Below are 21,314 nucleotides of genomic sequence, written 5' to 3' on the forward strand. Positions count from 1 at the left end.
TCTTCCAGGAGGAGCGATGTCTCTTTAACTAGAATCGTCAAGGTCAGGCCAAGCAAACTTATTTGGGGTTTTTGATGGGATCGCTCTTAATTGATTGGGGTGAAGAGTTCAGAGCTAAGTTGGAGGATTGGCTTTTCAGCTCAGTGCTGGCAGAGACTGGGGCTTGACATGATTTGAGGTTGTCTGATGACAGCAATTCTCTTAAACAGCTGACGGGAGAGGCTTTCGTCCAGAACCCAGCAACACTTTCCACTCCCTGGAGAATAAGAAGGGAGCTGCTGAACAATGAATAAATATGCTGTCTTGGTCACCAGTGAAGCGATGTCAAATTTCTGGGGCTTTCCTATCTTTTTCTCAGCTAACCGCCTGAAGGGTTTTCAGTGTTCCTTGCGTGTATACGTGTGTATTATTCCTTTGTTTGCTTTTCTCTTTCTTTTTTTTTTTTTGAGATTTTTTTTTTTAATTCTAGGTTTGAAAACATTTAGGATCATATGAAATTTTGGATTACTTTGCTCTCCAGTGTCTGTGAGTAGTTTTTACTCTTCTGATATTTGTATTTTCTTTCTCCTTATTACTCATTTAACTAAGATTTATTAATAATAGTAAAAGTTAAAATTGGAAGAACTTAACCTATCAATGGATACCAGGCACCATTGTTTCAGATATGAGGAGGTACTATATTCTTTCCATCAGTAAACATTCATTGAACACCCAGCCATTTCTAGACATTATTTTAGACAACAGGCATTCAGCAATGACCAAGGCAAATTCTCTTTCTTCATGGGGTTTAGACTGTGGTGGGCAACACAGAAAATATGCAAGTAAACAAATATTTGGTATATTTTCAGGTTACCTAAATATATCTTCAATGCAAAACAACGTTAACATGGCAGGTATTAGAAATTCATTTTTACATATGCGGAAATACCAGCGTGCGGATAATTAACTTCTCTGCCCAAAGAGAGATGAGAAATTGGATTTAAATCCAGTCTTTCCAGTACATACTGAGGCTGTTGAGGCTTTTTATTGTGATACATCTGTACTAAGCCCAGAGACAGATGAAGTATGAAGCTCTAAGGCTTGAACTCCAGGGTGTGCCACTTGCATGGACCCTTTCTAAATTCACTTTATACCTGACTTTTAATCTTTTTCCCAAGGAAGGCTCACCACACTTTGTAAGCCTGGGGCAGGGAGGATGGGTCTCGCAAAATCTAGATGGACCCTCACTGAGCTACAGATTCTAAGGCATTCCAGGTTCCCTCAGAAGCCAGTGGAAGAGACAGATGTGAAAACGAATAATTTTTTACTTTCTTTTTTGTGAGATGGAGTCTCGCGTTGTCTCCCAGGCTGGAATGCAATGGCACGATCTCGACTCACTGCAGCCTCCATCTCCCAGGTTCAAGTGATTCTTGTGCCTCAGCCTCCCAAGTAGCTGGGATTACAGGTGCCCACCACTGTGCCTGGCTAGTTTTTGTATTTTTAGTAGAGACGGGGTTTCTTCATGTTGGCCAGGCTGGTCTCCAACTCCTAACCTCAGGTGATCCGCCAGCCTCGACCACCCAAAGTGCTGGGATTACAAGCGTGAGCCACGGAGCCCGGCTGAGAACAAATAATCTTAATACATAAAAATAAAAGCTATCATAGAAGTGTTACAGGCTTCATTATTCCCCTGCCCCACTTCATATGTTGAAACCCTAACTCCTAATGTGACTGCATTTGGAGATAAGACTGTTAGGGAGATAGTTAAGGTTAAATGAGGTCATGTTTAATTTCAGTTATAACCCTAATTTAATAGTGCTCTTAAAATAAAAGGAAGAGACACCAAAGACAGTTGCACAAAGAAGGAGGTCCCTGTGAGGACATAGGGAGGAGGTGGCTGTCTGCAAGCCAGGAAGAGAGCCCTTACCAGGAACTGAATTTGCTGGCAGCATGATCATGAACTTCTAGCCTCCAGAACTGTGAAGGAATCAATTTCTGTTGTTTAAGCCACCCAGTTTATGGTACTTTGTTATGGCAGCCCAAGCAGAGTGATACAAAGTGGATGGATTTGAGGATGGGGGAAGCAATTCTGGCAGGGAAAATAGCCCCAGTAAAGGTAGGGAGACTTGAGCAAACATAATATATTTGTGGAACCATAAATAATAATAGTGTATTTTTGTGGAGGATTAAGGCAGAGCAGGAATGGCTGAAAGATGAGTGATGACAAGCAGGCAGGGAAAAGTCACAAAAGGCATGGCATGCCAGGCTGAAGAGGGTGGGCTTTATCTGGTAGGTATGGGGCACACCTGATTTGCCTTTGAGCAGAGGGAGGGTCAGAATCCTTATGGTGGCAAAAGGGGTCTGCATGAGAAGAGGGAGATTGATTAGATGACTAATGTAAGAACTCAGGTGAGAAAGTGTGTGGCCCTGAAGTAGGTCAGTGGGGATAGAGATAGGGGTATGTTTTGGAACTGGAATGAGAGCAAGGGAAAGAGAAGGGAGAGAACTAGAACGACACATGGGTTGCTCGTTTGGATACCTGGGGTGGATAGTGCTTAGAATATTCTGACCTATGTCTAAAGTGATTTAAATGTATTCATAGAATTCATTTACTTATGAGGACAAGAGCTTGGATTTCTCATATTTCAAAGAACTATCGGGTGGAGGTGGGCTATTGTCCTAGATCTGCGGGTCAACAGCATGCTCTGCTGTTTGGGAGCCAGCAAAGTTGAAACAGGATGGCCAGGAGGTGTGGGAAAAGATCTACCAGCAGGCTTTCCTAGCAACATTACACTTCTTAATAGGATGCTGGTTTTGCCTCCTACTTTTTTTTATTTCAATAAACCCAAAACTTGAGTGAAGGAGGTTACAATGTCTTGGAGAGAGTTGAAGTCAAACTTGGGAACTACTTGGCTCAGGGCAAAGAACACTTCTGTCTTGACCTGAGTCTTGACCCAACTTGCTGTATGCCTTTGGGTGAATCATTTACTGTCTCTGGCCTCAGAATCATCTTCTCAAAAATGAACCACTTGGGTTAAATGATCTTCAGTTTCCCTTTTAGTGCTAATATTCCATGTGCCAATGTTTAACTAACTTTATAAAAAATGTGCAGACATTAAGAGTCAGGGAAGATTAAGGTCTCATTTCCAAAGACAATGCCTAATTCATTCCTGAAATGACAAGCTTTAGCTCTAAGTCCCATTTTATCTCAGTCTGGACTCATAGACTCATAGAAGACACTAGAGAAGAGATGATATTTGGAAACCATCCAGTCCAGCCTCTTTATTCTACACTTAAAGAGACTGCCATTGCACTCCAGCCTGGACAACAAGAGCGAAACTCCATCTCAAAAAAAAATAAAATAAAGAGACTGAGAAATGTGAAAAGCATCATCCAAGGTCATACAGCTAGTTAATATCAGAGCCAGGAATCAAACCCAGGTCTCCTGATTAGGGCCACTTGGGGTACATGGCCACCAGGTTATGCCCTGCATGACTCCATACACTCCTGTGTGACTGGTGCTCGCCTGGAGTAGTGTAAGGTGGAGCCCCTGCTCTTGACCCTAATTTTAGCACTCCTCTCACTCTATGTGTCTAATTGTGTAAAGTGCCTCCTCCACCCACTGGATACCTGGGCATCCTCCTTCCTCCTTTGTACCTTCCTGGTGAAATTCTATTGATCCTTCAAAACTCAGTACAAATATTACCTCCATGATAACTCTTCCTTTGGTACATACCTCTGTCGCTGTATATACTTAACATATCACAAAGGAATCGGGTTTTTATCTCTCCATAGTTGACCTAATAAAGGTGTTAACTGTGTCTTACCTATCTTTTTACTTTTGGCATCCTGCCCAGGTGCTTAATTAATGGCCTTGGAATTAATGAGCACAACAGATAAGTGATGGAATGAGTATAAAGTGAGGTCCTGGAAAATATAGACTCAAACAGAAAAGGCCTAGGAAGCCACATCCCATGAGGTGTAAATAAGACCAGGGTTTCCCTCTCATCTGGTTATTTCTTGGACCTACAGGTCATCACCCTCATTAAGGACAGCTCCCCTAAGCTGTAAGCAGGAAATGCCTTGGTATCAGGCCCAATGGCCCATATTGAACACATAATCCCTTGGCCCATGACTCACCAATGGATTCCAGAAGGCACGGTGTGGGTGGCCTTCCTCTATCAATCAATAGTTGAGTGTCCTAGCCTGTGCTTGGAGCTCCTTCTTGCCACCCAAGCTTATAGGTCTCTCAGATGCAGCCTGTATGGAGACCTCTGGCCATCAGTCCTGCTCAATTTCTAACCACCCACCAGGAGACGCAGGGAAGCGTCCATAAAAACTAGCTTTTATGACCACTGACACCCCCTTGAGCATGGTCATTATGATTATTTACATTTATGAGACACCCTTGGTGCAGTGGGGGCAAGGGAAAGGCAGTTTGGCAGCCTCAACACAAGCGGATGTTTCTATATAACCCCCGAAGGTGCTCCCTCCCACCCAGATGAGTTCATTTGCATCTACATTCAGAAGCTCATAGAAGCCAGGGCAAAAGCCACTTAATGCATCTTGTATAATGTTAAGCCAGGCATTTCCAAGGAAGCTCAGTTAACCAAAAACCAACAGAGGAGATGGGCAATTAATCAGATCTTGAGTTGTGTACTTCTATTGATTTGTTCTCTGAATAAGGTTGATGTGCAAAGTCTTTTATTCTTTCTTTCTTTCTCAGTAAAATATATAGACTTCTGACTTTATGGCAGACCCTGTGTCTGGTCTTGGCATTGTCTGGACAAATAAGGCAAGCTGTGCCCCCAGAGAACTCAAATTTGTGGAGAAAATAGGCATGAAAACAAAACTCTATTATTACAGGTGATGTGTAAGAGCCAAGTTTATAGAAAAGTGGAGGTCTAGAGGAGGGGGTGGTCAAGTCACCACTGGGCAGGGGTAGGCTAGGAAGGATTTTCAAGAGGAAAAGCTCAAATGATGTTTGATGGATGATGACAGTTTGGGGGTGTGTTTGTGTGGACCTTACTGGCAGAGAGAATGAGTAAGCAAAGGTATGGGAGGGTAAATGGTGTGGCCTGTTCAGGGAATCCTAAGCCATGCAGACAGGCTGGAACCCACATTGTGAGGGGATGAGGTGTTGCCCATCATTGAAGAAAGGTAGCCATGACTGCAGCATTTGGAAGCACTGGTCACCTCTTGGAATGCACTCCTCCCTTGTTTTGGAGTGCACTCCCCTCAATGGAGCAGCTCCTACCTGTCTGGATGCTCCCCCTCTGCTGTTTGTACGAGATTGTCTTTCTCTGCCCACTCTTTATTACCAGTGTTCCTCAGGGTTCCCTCCATGATTTTCCTCCTTCTAGACTCCTCTCTAGGAATTTTTCCACTGCAGCAATACCCCAAATGACATATCTCATCCAGATGAGCTCTATCCTGAACTCCAGATGTGTACATGGATCCAGCTAGTGGACATCTCTACCTGATAGGAGTGGCCATCTGCTCCCTAAACTTTCATGCATTCTCTGCTTCCCATGCTCGTGGGAAGCATTCGTGGCCGGGCACGGTGGCTCATGCCTGTAATCCCAGCACATTGGGAAGCCGAAGCGGGTAAATCACCTGAGGTCAGGAGTTTGAGACCAGCCTGGCCAACATGGTGAAACCTTGTCTCTACTTAAAATACAAAAAAATTAGCTGGGCGTGGTGGCATGTGCCTGTAATCCCAGCTACTCAGGAGGCTGAGGCAGGAGAATCGCTGGAACGCAGGAGGTGGAGGTTGCAGAGAGCCGAGATCATGCCATTGCACTCCAGCCTCAGCAACAAAGCGGGACTCCATCTCAAACAAACAAACAAACAAACAGAAAGAAAGAAAAGCATTCATATCCAGCTATTCAATGTATCCTCAAACCTCGAGTTATCCTAGACTCTTCACTTTCCCTCGTACATTATACCAAGTCTATCAGCCATTCATTCACTTGCTTATTCAATATTTATTTAATTCTTTTTTTTTGCCAGGGCTTTGTCCAGCAGCATGTGATATTGAGATGAGTGAAACAGAGTCCTGGCCCTTGAGGAGCTCACAGTCAAATGGGAACAAATGCACATGAACAGGTGGCTGTCACTCTTGGTGCACAGTGCAGCAATAGAGGATTATGGGAAAAGACACCTACACCAACAATGGGGGTTGGGGTGGGGTGACAGAGGTCGAGCAAAGCTTTCTCGAGGAGATGATGCCTGTGCTGATGCGCAAAGAATGAGTAGGAGTTTGGCGGGGCAACAGGAGGTGTGAGATGGTGAGGAAAGGGAGGCATTCCAGGCAAAGGGAAAACATGAGACAATGAATGGGGGTGATAAATGGTTTCTCTCCTGCAGCTCTGACTTGCTTTTAACTACAAGCAAGTCAGAGCTGCAGGAGAGAAAAATGAAAGGCAGAAGTGGCTGGGGATGAGGAGAGGAGACTGAATGATGCAGGGCCTCGTGTTCCCTGGTAAAGAGTTTGGATGTATCCCATTGGAAATAGTGATCCAACAATTTAAGCAGGGACTGATTTTACCAGGTTAATTGTTGCAGGAAGATCATGATAACAGGTAAGGAAGGTTGGCAAGGGGAGCAGGGCTGGCTGCAATGAGAAGGCCTAGGGAGCGAGGATCAGGCCTCAACTAGGGCAGGTGCTCCAGGGAAATTACAGGAAGTGATATTGGCGAGTGATACTGGGAAGACATTCCCCAAGTAGAGTTGACTGCCTTTGCCCATCATTGGAATGTAGGAATGGCACAGAGGTAGAATAAAGATAATGAGGTTTTTTTCTAACTGAATGACAGGTGAAAATCAGTGTGGTTTACTGAGAACACAGGTGTGGAAACAGGCTGAGCATAATGAGTGAGTACCTTTAATTTTAATCCAGTTTTGAGATATTATACCCCAAAATGCTTTGTGAGCTTGAAAGATATTTTTCACACAGGGGATGGGGTTGACTGCAGCTCCTGGATCTGACCTTGTCCTCTGGGGGTTGAATCCATACCCTTGAAGTAGGGACAAAAGCTCAGGGCAGACCGTAGACTATTAAGCAATGAGGATAGCCAGGATCGAAGTCACAGGGACTGTCAGACTGAGAGGAGTCTTTGGTAACTTTGCAGGCCGGCTGTGCTGGGCCTCCTGCTCTCTGCCTCTTTCTGCTAGGAATGCTGGGATGTTTGGGTTACACAACAAATCCCCCTCTGTACCAGAAGGGGGAGGAACCTCTTGAACTCTGCCCATCCTCGCCTTCATTCCCCTCCACTTCCACGTGTTTCTCATTAAACGACTGATAGAAGGGGCTGGGGTCGTTGGTAGATTTATCATCACTCTGTCCTCCTCCAACTCAATCCTCCAGAAGAGCTTATGGTCTTAAAGGAAAAGGGGCTTTGAAGAATAAAGTGCAGCTATCAAGGAAAAATGATTTTAGGGCTATGTCTAGATATTGGTTTCCTTTTCTTTTTCTTTTTGCCTCTTTATTTTGTTTTAAAGGGCAGGTGTTTTCTGGTGTTTTGGAGCAGAACATAACTTCTCATGGCTTGCCTCTGACTTCTTTCAGGCCTCTGCTCAAAATGTCATCTCCTTATAGGCATTTTCTCTATGCACCCTGGTCACACTCCATCCTTTTACTTTGCTTTAGTGTCCTTTTTATTACTGAAATCGTACTATATACACTTCATGTACTTACAGTCTGTCTTCCCTGTTGAAACATAAGCTCTATGTGGACAGGGACTTTATCTGTCTTGTTTAGTGCGATATCCGTGTCAGTTAGGATCTGACAGTGTATTGGTTTCTTAGGGCTGACGTAATAAGGTACTATAGACTGGGTGGCCCAAACAACAGAAATTGATCATTTCATAGTTCTTATATTAGGGTTCCCTAGTGGGACGGAACTAATAGGATAGATGTATATAAGAAAGGGAGTTTATTAAGGAGAATTGACTCACAAGATCACAAGAAGCCAGTCCGAGTCCCAAAACCGCAAAGTAGGGAAGCTGACTGTGCAGTCTTCAGTCTGTGGCCAAAGGTCCAAGAGCCCCTGGCAAACCACTGATGTAGGTTCAAGAGTCTGAAAGCTGAAGAACTTGGAGTCTGATGTTCAAGGACAGGAAGCATTCAGTGTGGGAGAAAGATGAAGCCTGGGAGACTCAGTGAGTCTGCCCATTCCACATTCTTCTGCCTGCTTTATTCTAGCCTCGCTGGTAGCTGATTAGAAGGTGCCCACCCAGATTGAGGGTGGGGCTGCCTCTCCCAGTCCACTGACTCAAATGTTAATCTCCTTTGGCATCACCCTAACAGACACACCCGGGAACAATACTTTGCATCCTTCAGTTCAATCAAGTTGACACTCAATATTAACTGTCATAGTTCTGGAAGCTAGAAGTCCAAGATCAAGGTGTAGGCAGGGCTGGTTTCTTCTAGGGGCCATGAGGGAGACTCTGTTCCATGCCTCCCTCCTAGCTCCTAGTGGTTCCTTCAGTGTTCCTTAGCTTATAGTCACATTACTCCACTCTCTGCCTTCATCTTCACATTGACATTCCACCTGTGAGTGTGTGTCTATGTTCAAATTTTGCCTTCTTATAAAGTCACATTCATATGGAATTAGGGGCCCAGCATATTTCATTTTATTACACCTGCAATGACTGTATTTCCAAATAAGATCACACTCTGAGATATCAGGTGTTAAGACTCCAGCATATGAATGCCGGAGGGACACAATGCAATTCCTAAGCAACACATAGTAAATATATCTGTTGAAGGGAGGAATGGATGGACAAAGGCACGGAGGCAAGAACTAGCATGGAGCCTGTAGAGGGCTCTGGGTTGTTTGGGATTCTTGGCTCATAAAGAGCAAGGCAGGGAGTGGGGAGGGCTGACACCTGGAGGTGTATGTAGCACCTCCTTAGCACGTGGGAAGCACTCAGATGGTAGCTGCTACAATTTTCATTTTTACTTGTCGTTAGGTGACTGCATGACTATCTCTGGGGCAATGCATCCCTGCTCCTAGAAGACTCAGTTCACGGCAAGTGGGGCTGACCTGTCAGCAATCTGGGCTGGCACCATCCTGTTTTCCAAAGGCCATGTGTTCACCAGCTTACTCAGCAGGTCCTTGAGGCCCACATCTTGTACGGAGGCCGTCTAACCTTGTTGCTGTTCCTTTATACTCCAACAATAGGCTGTATTCTGCCTGCTGATAAATAGTCTTATTATTCATGAACTGAGATCAGGGAAGGGTTGGTGGGAGTTCCGGAATATTTCCTTTAGGGTCATAACCACTGAAACACAATTTCTGACTAATCAACCCTTGTGATACGGCATGGGCAAGGTAACAACATAAATAGCAAAGGAAACCAAGATTAATGTGGAAATGTCTCTGGATATCAGGATAGGAAGTTGCGAAGGAGCCAAAGGGGCTCCTTGGAGAATGAGCTGGAAGTCGGGAGAGATAACCTAATGGTGGAGTGAAAAAGGGGCTCTGGTGTTGACATGGCCTGACATGAATCCAGCCTCTTCCTCCTATTAGCTGTGGGATTTGAGGCGAGTCACCTTCCCACTGTGAATCAGTTTCCCCTGCTCAAAGGTGGGAATAATATAACCCATTGTGAAAATGGGAGAATGTACGAGAATGTAACACAGGGTCTGGCATTTAAAAGAGCTCAATGCATGGTAGCAGTCATAATAATAGCTCACACCAATGGAGTGATTATAATGGGCAAGGCATTATTCTGATTGCTCACCCATGAGGTCGGCACATCATAAAACTCATTTTGCAGTTGACAAAACAAGTTTGTAGGGTTTAAGTAAATGCCTAAAATCACATAGTTATTAAGTGGTGGAGCTGAGATTCAAACTCAGGCAGTCTATGCTAAGAGCTTGTGCATTTAACTATTATGCTAGGTAGTTATAGGCATAATTATAATTGATGTGAATGTTCACTAGCTACAAGGCAAACATTTGGGACTTTTTCAGTCAGGAGAACTGGAAAGAAGCTAAATAATGAAAGTGATTAAAAGTTATTAAACAATTCTCAGATTCCAGGTTATAAAAATACTTAGATTATCTCAATAATGCTCATGTTTGGCCTGGAAAAGATGTATTCTCCCCTGCATTTTAGAAACAAGGAAACTAAGGCTCAGAAATACGGCACAGCTAAGATTCAAATCCAAATCTGTTTGGGTCCAAAGCCCAGCCTCTCTCCATCATACCTGCTGCCTCCAGGAAATTAACTAGAGGTCACCTTCTAGGGACTGCATGACATCCCAGAGCAGGGATGACTAAAACCTGGGAGACTTTTCCTGACTTGCGTCAGAGCTGACTGGGACGGAGAACCACGAACGAGTTCCCAGTACAGTGGGTCCAAAATGAGTAACAAATCAGACTCCCAAAGGAAGTTTAAAAGGCAATAGGAAAAATACTGCTGGGATCTGATGGACTATGGGGTGCAGAGGAAACATCACAGAGCAAGGAAGATGGATAGGAGAGCCTATATTTAAAACTGGCTTGAGGTAAGGAAGGAAGCGATTGACCTAATTTTAGAAAGACTCAGACTCTGAGGCTCCTAAGGTATGAGACATGGAAACTCGGGTGAGGATTATTTATCATTTATCAACTTTGCCTTCCAGAGGAGGGGTTGGAGCTGATTCAGCTGAAAAGCATCCCCCATGGGCTTTGAAGTCAGATAGACCTAGGGTCGAGCTGAACTTGGCCAAGTGACTAATTTCACCACTCTAAGCCTTGGTTTCCTCATCTATAATATGGGCAATAGGATCTGCCCAATAGCGTTTTTTTTCCAGAGTTAAATGAGAAAAGATAGAAAGGGCCTAATAAATTACCTGACCCAGATGGATACTCAATTAATGTCATTGAATGAATCTTCATGGAGAGACTACATGTTTATAAAAAGTCTTCAGTGAATCATGGTAAGAGTATTGCCAATGGACTCTAATTTCTTTAGATTAGAAAAGAGGTTTTCATGTTGGTTGCATTTGTTTTTTTCCTTATTAAATGTCTACTGCACTCTGAAGACTTTAAGAATGTTTAATAATTGAATGATTCTGTATTTATATACTTAAACTCTGGCATAAAATATTGTTGCTAATTACATAATGTACTCTGGCTTACATTATAGGACTTCTGGATTTTTTTTTTTTTAAACACCATAATCTCTTTTGTCTTCAACACTGAGATAGCTTTATTTTTTCTTCTGGTTCTAAAAATAATAAAAGTTGGTTGAATTTTTTTTTTTTTTTTTGAGACAGAGTCTTGCTCTGTAGTCCAGACTAGAGTGCAGTAGTGCAATCTCAGCTTACTGCAACCTCTGCCTCCCGGGTTCAAGTGATTCCCCTGCCTCAGCCTCCTGAGTAACTGGGATTATAGGTGTGCACACACACCCCCAGCTAATTTTTGTATTTTTCGTAGAGACGGGTTTCACCATGTTGGCCAGGGTGGTCTCGAACTCCTAACCTCAAGTGATCCCCCTGCCTCAGCCTCCCAAAGTGCTTAGATTACAGGTGTGAGCCACCGCACATGGCCAAACATAATTTTATGAACTCACTGTGCTATGAAGTAGAAAGTGAAAGAATACCCTCTCATTTGACTTCCTAGATATAACCATCTTTTATGTGTATATGATTTTAGATTTTACTTTAAAGCATATATGTTGCATTGCATTCGACACACACACACACACACACACACACACACTTAGTGCAGTCTTGACTTTTAGCTAAATACATTGCCGCCTAAAATAAAGACAACATGTCCTAGCCTATCCTCCAGCTACGTGTGTCTGTGTGGTTAGCTTCTGGCCATTGACAGAACAGAAGACGGGTTGTGGAGCACCGTAGAGGTAGCTTAAGAGTCATTGACTTGGATGAGAGGTGTGTCTTTTCATGCTTTTTTCTGCCCTCTTTCTTCTGGAATAGATGTGAAGAATAGATGTGAAGCAATCATCTTTTTTTTTTTTTTTTTTTTTTTTTTTGAGATGGCGTTTTGCTCTTGTTGCCCAGGCTGGAGTGCAATAGCGCAATCTCGGCTCACCAAAACCTACGCCTCCTGGGTTCAAGCGATTCTCCTGCCTCAGCCTCCCGAGTAGCTGGGATTACAGGCATGTGCCACCACGCCCGACTAATTTTTGTATTTTTAGTAGAGATGGGGTTTCTCCATGTTGGTCAGGCTGGTCTCGAACTCCCGACCTCAGGTGATCCACCCGCTTTGGCCTCCTAAAGTGCTGGGATTACAGGCATGAGCCACCGTGCCTAGCCTGAAGCAATCATCTTAAGCCATGAAGTGCTCCCGAGGAGGAAACCACACACTGGACACCAAGGGAAAGGCAAATGAGTCATGATAACTTAGTGGAATAGCCATGCCAGCCCTGATTGCCCTTCATCAGGCCTACCTCATCACTGGAGAATAACCCTCTGTGATTTTAAGTCACTGTGGTCAGGTCTTCTATGAATTGTACTTGGATGCAATCTCTAAATGACACACAGTCCTCCTGCCCTCTTAAATTAAATTTGTATTATAGATATTTTCCACTGTCAATGCATAAAACATCTACCATGTTCTTTTTAATAACACAATATTCATAATAGTCCATTGAAAGGATTTATCAAAATTTACTCAATTCTTTATTGACAAAACTCAAAATTTCTTTGGAAATTATACACAGTATGGTATAGAAATCTTTGTGCACAATTTAATATTCTCTTAGGATAAGAAGAGGAATTTTAAGGCTAAAAGATTTGTGCATTTTAAATAAATAGGTATTGCCAAATTGTCTCTAGAAAAGTTGTTTCAAGTTATACTTCTTAGGTAAAATTATATATTTGTGTAATTACATATATATGTGTTATACATTTGAAACATGAAGAATAGCATAAGATATGTGGTATGCCTTAAGGCCAGGCACGGTGGCTCACGCCTGTAATCCCAGCACTTTGGGAGGCTGAGGCGGGCGGATCACGAGGTCAGGAGATCAAGACCATCCTGGCTAACACGGTGAAACCCCATCTCTACTAAAAATACAAAAAATTAGCTGGGCATGGTGGCGGGCACCTGTAGTCCCAGCTACTCGGGAGGCTGAGGCAGGAGAATGGCATGAACCTGGGAGGTGGAGCTTGCAGTGAACCGAGATTGCGCCACTGCACTCCAGCCTGGGTGACAGAGCAAGACTCCATGTTAAAAAAGAAAAAAAGAAAAGAAATGTGGTATGCCCACTATCCAGTTGAAGAAATAGAACATTTCCACAGCCCTTCTGAAAGGTCCTGTGCACCTCATTCTCACTGCTCACCAGACCTCTTCAACCAGCAGGCTAGTATCTCTTTGGCTCCTTCAACAGCCCCTGAGGCGAGTGGGACTCTTTCATTAGCAAGTGATGGACAACCCACACCCCTGCTCTGCAAAAGAATGTATCAGTTCATACAGTTTCAAGATCCTGGGCTGGCACTGGCTGGAGGAGTCTCACATGATCTCTCTTCCTCTCTCAGGACTCCTTTCTTCCGTATTGGCTTCAGTGTCAGTTTCCACATAGCACCAGGATGGGCCAGCAGCGCCAGGCCTGCATTCTCCGGGTTTCTATCCAGAGGAAAAAAATACTGCATCTTCCCTTTAGCTCCCACACAAGACCTGGCTTCACTCTGATTAGATTAACCAGAGTACCGAGCCAGTCCTGAGCATACTAGCTCCCACTGTGGCTTTGTCATCTGGAGTCTATCAAAGCCTTTCTGATGCTAATTTATACTTTCTGCCTGTACTGGGATAACAAACTCCAGGAGTTAACTACTTTTTTTTTTGGTAATATACTCCCTGGTAGAGGACAGTACAGAGATAATGTCTGCTAACATTTACTGAGTGCTGTAAAGTCCCGGACACCTCACCTTATTCAGTCTGCCTAATGTCTCTGCAAGGTGTGTATAATCCCCATTTTATAAATGAGGAAAGTAGAGAAGTTAAGTAACTTTGAACTCACACAGCTTGTGTGTGTTGCGGTTGACCTCACTGCAGTGTCTAGTGGCCACATGGCAGGCCACACAGCCTCCGTTGCAATAGGCACGTGTTTACCTCACAGGGCTGTTGAAAATATCACATGAAAACACTGTGTCAGCTGAAGCACTTCACAAACATCAGTTCACTGAACTCATTGACATGCCATAGATTTACCTACTTCGAGCCCCCAGGGGGAAAGAAAGAGGACAGATTGGTCACTGGCCTTGTCATCCTGAGATCAAAAAATTAAGCAAGGGAAGAACGAGACAAATTATTCCCCAAACTGTTTTTCTGTATTTCCACAAAGGCTGTCTACTACTCTTTGGGATTTTAAGAATTACACAAAATACTTTTAAAACAACTATGTACTCTAGACAAACAAGGTGCTGGTAGGACCTGTGAGGGGTGGTAGAAAGAACTAGAATTCAGAGTGGACAGACCTGGGTTCCAGCTTTGCCTCTGGCCATTGCCGGCCCTCCTGTGTGCCTTAGAGACTGGCTCAGTCTTCTTGCTGGCCTCAGTTTCCCCATTGGTTCAACAAGGGGTTTGAATAGAGACATTTCCAATCCTAAAGTTTTTCGTCTGTCGAATAAATATGGAGTGGGGTGACGAGGAGGCGATATGGAGTGGGGCGACGAGGAGGCGATATGGAGTGGGGCGACGAGGAGGCGATATGGAGTGGGGCGACGAGGAGGCGATATGGAGTGGGGCGACGAGGAGGCGATATGGAGTGGGGCGACGAGGAGGCGATATGGAGTGGGGCGACGAGGAGGCGATATGGAGTGGGGCGACGAGGAGGCGATATGGGGTGGGGCGACGAGGAGGCGATATGGGGTGGGGCGACGAGGAGGCGATATGGGGTGGGGCGGTGAGGAGGCGATATGGGGTGGGGCGGTGAGGAGGCGATATGGGGTGGGGCGGTGAGGAGGCGATATGGGGTGGGGTGGTGAGGAGGCGATATGGGGTGGGGTGGTGAGGAGGCGATATGGGGTGGGGTGGTGAGGAGGCGATATGGGGTGGGGTGGTGAGGTGATATGGAGTGGAGGTGATGAGGAGGTGATATGGAGTGGGGTGGTGAGGAGGTGATATGGAGTGGGGTGGTGAGGAGGTGATATGGAGTGGGGTGGTGAGGAGGTGATATGGAGTGGAGGTGATGAGGAGGTGATATGGAGTGGGGGTGATGAGGAGGTGATAGTGGCCCCGGGCTCACTAAGTTATTATCCCCGAAGGCTTCAGAGAGAAAAGAAAATATCTTCCACTGACATTAGAACAACCTCCTTGTGGGCTGAGGAGGAGCTGAGGAATGGGACCCTAGGGGTTTTCCTGCCTCTGGAAATATTTGGCTTTGGTTATTCCCCAGCCAAAAGCCTTGCGACTCCTGCAAGGAGTTGCTTGGAGTACATGGCCAAGCTCCAGTTTGGATGTGAGGAATATAGGTCATTAGTAAGAGATTTTAATGTCCCGTAAACTGGCTTCCTGGAGGGGAGTGCTCACTCCAGTGTAATTGAGCTGTTAGTGAGAAACTCAGCCTGTCTGCAGCCAAGGACATGCAGAGTTTGGGGAGAAAGTCTTGGGGAGGTGCAGTGTCAGGAGATGAGATGAGCACTGGCCTGGGAGTCAGGGGCTATAGTCCAGGCTCTGTCACTGACCCAGGCAAGTCACTTACTTCTTCTCCCTGGGCCTCATTTTCTTTGTTTTCAAAATGAGGGGTAGTATTGAATGTGCTTTGGGGCTTTCCAGTTCAGACAAAAAGCATATGAGGAGGTTAAGCCAACAGATACTGGAGCCACCCTGCCTGAATTCTGATCCAGTCCTGATGCTCACTGTCTTTGTGTCCTTGGGTGATTTATTTTAACTCTCTGCACTTCAGTTTTCTCATCTGTAGAATGGGAATAGACTCACTACGTGTCGTTTTGTAACAATTCAATGTAAAGCACTTAAAATAATGCCTGGCATAAAGTAAATGCTCTCCAAGTACAAGTCATTATATGACTAACTTGCCATAACACATTATGAAGTCTGACCCATTCCAGAGCAGGCAATGCCCTCTGTGCAGGAGAATGGGGGGAGCAGCATTTCTGCTGTGGGGATGGCCAGCCTGCGAGGCTCCAGCCATGCACCAGGCTTTCTCTGGCAGGGGGAAGAGGACTTTGTACCCAACCAACTCTGTCTGTTGAGTACTGTACAGGGAGGAAGCTTCTTGCTAAGGAAGACTCTCTGGGGTCAAAGACTAAGACACACTGTCTCATGGCAGGGAAGAGGGGAAAGTAAAAGAAAGGAAGGAAAGAGGAGGTGGTTTCCTCTGTATACAGTCAGAGTAGGATGTGCTTTGGGTGAGACATGGGTTCACATCCTGGCTATGTCACACTCACTTGTTGTGGAAGCCTTGGATGAGTATCTAGATTTTTCTGTCCTTCTTGTCACTCATTTGTCAGATGAGAACATAGTATCCAGATCTGTCATCTGCAGATAGTGTGAATGGAATAATGGCGCAGTGTCAGCTACAATGAGGATGCTGAAGTATGAGTGGAATCAGAATCAGAAGATAGGAGGCTATGGCCTGTGACAACACCAGGGCAGGCCAAAGAGCGGGGGGTTGTTGGTGGTGGTGGTAATGTGTGTGTGTGTGTGTGTGTGTGTATAAGGGTGTGTTACAGTGCCAGTGGGGAAGGAGAAAGAGGGCTGATTTGCAGTTTCTTGAGGTTTGGTAAGGCCTTACCCAATGACATGTCCAAGTCTCTTTAGCTTAAATTTCCCTGCTGTGGCTCAGGCCCACACCCTCTCCCACCCAGACACCTGTACCAGCCTCTTCCCTGGTCCGCTGCCTTCACTCTTGCTGTGATCAGAGTCATCCTTCTAAAGTGGAGGCCGGGTGCAGTGGCTCATGCCTATAATGCCAGCACTTTGGGAGGCTGAGGCAGGCAGATCACTTGAGGCCGGGAGTTCAAGACCAGCCTGGCCAATATGGCAAAACCCTGTCTTTACTCAAAATACAAAAATTAGCTGGGTGTGGTGGCATGCACCTGTAGTGCCAGCTACTTGGGAGGCTGAGGCAGGAGAATCGCTTGAACCTGGGAGGAGGTAGAAGTTGCAGTGAGCCAAGATTGCACTACTGCACTCCAGCCTGGACAACAGAGCAAGACTCTGTTTCAAAAAAAGAAAAAATAAACAGTAGAGATTTGACAGCATCACTATGATGGCTTCCCCCATCCTTGGGATAAAAAATAAGCCTCTGAGTAAGGGTATCTTCTGACTGCTGGCAGAGGTCCCTTGTCCTCCCTTCCCCACCCTGCTGTGTGCCCAAGACTCTGACCTGTATGGAGTGCATTCCTGGGCCCACACACATTTGCATTTTAAGTTGGGTTCAGCCAGTGAAGCCCAGCAAGAGACGGGAGGGCAGGAGGAGAGCAGTCAGAGCGTTTACCTTTCACCTCCCTCTTGCCTGGTCTTCCCTCTACCTGGAGGCCACAGCTCCTGCCATAGTGTTCCCTATGCTGCTTCCTCCTTTTGCCCCTCCAGGCTTCAAGGTGGTAATGGCTACTAGCCCAGGAGTAGTGCAGCATCCATTATTACTTCTCACCTTCCCTGCCCACAGTTTGTGCAAAGTTCCTTTGCTAAACTTTTCTTCAGCCACTCAGATGAGCATGCCATCTCTTTGCTGCTGGGTCCCTGACTGACAACAGCTTACAAGATCCTGCAGGATCTGCCCCTGCCTATCTTTGCCCTTGCACCCAGTGTTCCAAATTCTCTCCACTATTCAAAGGCAACAGTCTCTTTCTCAGCCCAGAGCTCTCCTGCAACTGGTGCTTTGCCCAGGACGACTTCATTTCTCTGTACTGACTTCCTACAAGAAGTCTTCCTTAATCCCCCTGGGCTGGGTGTGAGCCCCTTCTCTGGCTCTGGTCCCCTGCACACAACATGCACCGTATACCATGATTGCTTACTCTGTCTTTCCTACCAGACGGTAACCCCCTGTGGGCAGGACAGGAACCATGTCTCACCCTTAGAGAAGGGAGAGGTGAAGAGCACAGACTCTGGAGCGAGGCTGCCTGCTTTGTCACTCATCAGCTGTGTTTGTGTAGCCCTAAGCAAGATCCTTAGTCTCTATATGAACTGTTACCTCATCTGTAAAATGGGGATACAGATAATATCTACCTATAGTATTGTGAGTATTAAATTAGCTCATATACATAAAACACTTAGTTTTACATGTGGGATAAGTACATGGAAAATGTTAGGTATTGTAGTCAGTTTGTGACAAAGTGTGTGCTCGATAAATAGAGAATGAATGAAATATCTAATAGGTATATCAGCACAATACTCTTTCTCATTTAGTTTTTATAGCAGCCTTGTGGGGAACAGAGGCAGAAATTCTATTCCCACTTTTCAGATGGGGACCCTAAAGCTTGGAGGGACTTGCCCAGAGACCCACAATTAACACAGAGCTGAGGGACACATGGAACCTGGGAAGTGAGACCCCCTTGCTAGCTGCCCTCTCCTGCGGGTTGGGCAGCCTCTCCTTCAGCTGCCCCAGGGTGTGAGGAGGCCGGTGGGATTCAGTTCCAGCCCGTTCTCCTGCTCTGGGATAGGGGAAGCTGCAGAGTGCAGAATCCAGTGCTCTTAGGGGCCTCAACTTTGATCACTTTCCCTGAAAGTCTCTGAGTCACCTTTGGGATTTTCCGGGCCATAAGGTCCTGGAGGGTTAAAAACAAAAGTCCAATGTGTCGCAAGTTGACCTAGGCTTCCATCTGGGAAATGCGGGAGTTAGTGGGAGAACCCCAGGAAGTGAGACTCAGAAGAGCATATGCCTTTAACGTTTCAATGAATAGCAGTGATAACAATAATAATTTATTTAAGGTCCGTCATAACTAAGAACATTTATTTGGTGCTTCCGGGAGTGCACGCATGCTCTGATGGCACTCGGCATGCTGCACTCTGATCAGTCACATCTGTGCCTGTTGTACTTGTCAGTGGAGATTTTCATTTAACCCCTGAAGCCCAGAACCCAGCTCTGTGCCTGATACCCCAAAGGAGCCCCAGTGGTTGTGGTATGACTGACCAAATACATGACTAGATCTAGCATCTTCCTTGTTCCCCACACAGCTCCATTTTACAGATAAGGAAACTGAGGTTCAGAGAGGATAAATGCTTCAATGAAGGTAACACTTGTGAATCCAATTTCTCCAGGAGGCCTCATGGTTTAATGACGAGGAGCCAAAGTTTTCAGGTCAAACGGACCTAGGTTCATATTCTCAATCTGCCAGCTACCTGCTATGTGATATAAGTTACTCAACCTCTCTGAGCTTCAAGGGTGTTATTGGTGAAGAGGGAACAGTAATAATAAATATTTTATCTGGTTGTTTTAAGGATCAGCCTAATGCATGCAAAAAGACTGGCACACTGGCACAAAGAAAGTGCTCCGCAAATGTTGGTTGCTGTTATCACTATTCTTATCGTCTTTGTGATCCTTTTCATTGTTATTTTTTCTTATTATGTAAAAGAATGTACTGCACTATTGGTTATTTTGATTATTGAATATGCACCTGGCATATACTAGGATGATGACCAATTAGTAACTGTCCTTTCTTTTTGGGAATTTCACTTTATTGGTCCTTTTCTTTCTGGGGGTAGTCTAGTGTAGCCTCTGCTATGACTCATGGCCCCAGAGCTGAATGTTTTCAAGGGGTTCATGAAGCCCTGACTCTTGCTGATATGGGAGCATGGAAAAGGATGACGAAATTGGGGGTGATGACCCAGGAGTAGGCTTGCTACAGTCAGGTGGGCAGAAAATATTGCTCAGCTTCTAAGCAAGCCGAGAATCACTTCAGGACAGCCCCAAATTGCCACACGTATCCTGCTCTGCTTGAGCGAGGTGGCCATATGAGCTATTTCAGGGACTTTCCAAGGAATTCTGGAAGCTTCTTGCCAGTCCCTCTCTCAATCTCTCCTTGGGGAAGGAGGCTAATTCTTTTTATATCTCTTGAGATATGTTTTCTCTGCAAAGACAATTCGAGGGCCAGCAACTTGAATAATATTTTATAATCTAATTAGGAGCCAGGTTGTCTCTCCAACATGGGGTGATCGCACTGATGGGCCTATACTCTATCAGGTTGATAAACCTGGGAGATGCTTACAATCTTTTCATGATCCAGAAGGGGAAACTGAGGTCAAGTGTCATGGTTGGGAAGAGACCCAGACTGTGGGACTCATCACGAAAGAGTCAGCATGAAGGAGCAGGAAATGTAATTCAGCCTGGGCTACAGCCTGGTTTTGCTGTTTATTACCTGAGTGACCTTGGGCAAAAACTCCAATACCCTGGACCTCAGTTTTCTTACCTGTGAAGTGGGCATAATGATACCTTCCTCCCAGGACAGCAGAAAGCATAGAAAACACAATGGAGAGAGAAGCCCCTAGCATAGTACTTGGCATAAAATAAGTCCCCCTTTCCTCCTGCCTCTCCTTGCTTCCTGAAATAAAGAGGGGCTTTGGAATCAGACTGGCCTGGGTTCAAATCCTGTGTGAACTTGAGAAAAGAATTAACTTTTATGGGTCTTGGTTTTCTCATTTATAAAATGACAACAAGGACAACCACGCTGAGGGTCTTTGAGGAATCCGAGAAGACAGATGTCACATAGGAGGCCCTCCTAGACAACGCTGCTCTCCTTCCTTCCACTCTCCTCCGGGATTCCTTCTGCAGCCTCACAGGCTGGGGTTCCCTATTCCGAGCTAAGGCAGCAGGGAAATGTGTCTGCAAGTCTCTAGCCTCTCTGGGCAGGTACAGTGTACCCAGCTCAGGGCTCATCAGCAGAACTGGTGGTGCTGGGGACAGGACACTCCCTTCCAGCCCTCAGGCCACTTCAGGACACAGATCCCTCAGGGGGTGTCAAACCCAAAGAGGATCACAGTAACAGTTTCCAGAGGGGTTGTTGGAGACTTGGATGCATAAATAACCCCTATGAGACAGCCCCTTGGCATGCCTTCCTTGTGGGGAGTAAACATTACGTTATTCAGAGAGACACTTAGGTTTCAAACCACTTCATATTTAATCAGCAATCATGCTCCCTTCCAAAAGCCATTCCAGGAAAAACATCAGTTTAATTTTTGACAAGAAACAAGGCGTTCTGAAAACTTGTGCACATAGCCCGAGCCTCAAGGGACAAACTCATGGCTCTGTTTCGAGTCAGAGGTGGTGTTTCAACCTGGTACATTGTGGCCAAAATGATGCACTTCAGTCCGGTGTTTGCAGTTGTCCTGAGGAGCGGTGCTGGATTGTTGGGGAACAGAGGGAGGAACGAAGGCTGCAGGCAGAAGAGACTTGCATTGGAATCCCATCTGCG

General features: G+C 45.4%; 1 protein-coding gene across 8 annotated transcripts in view; it reads left to right on the top strand.

Annotated features, from left to right (window-relative positions):
* The window catches only part of LOC107127367 (uncharacterized), a 79,135-nt gene that overhangs the window by 19,894 nt on the left and 37,927 nt on the right, over positions 1-21,314 (top strand). For all 8 annotated transcript variants that reach the window (XR_012419729.1, XR_012419731.1, XR_012419733.1 and 5 more), the window contains one exon: positions 470-525. The gene's annotated coding sequence lies outside the window, so the exon portion shown is untranslated. The remainder of the gene's footprint in view (positions 1-469; positions 526-21,314) is intronic.

The sequence above is a fragment of the Macaca fascicularis genome, chromosome 1 (genome assembly GCF_037993035.2).
Source record: "Macaca fascicularis isolate 582-1 chromosome 1, T2T-MFA8v1.1".
Classification (NCBI taxonomy): Eukaryota; Metazoa; Chordata; class Mammalia; order Primates; family Cercopithecidae; genus Macaca; species Macaca fascicularis.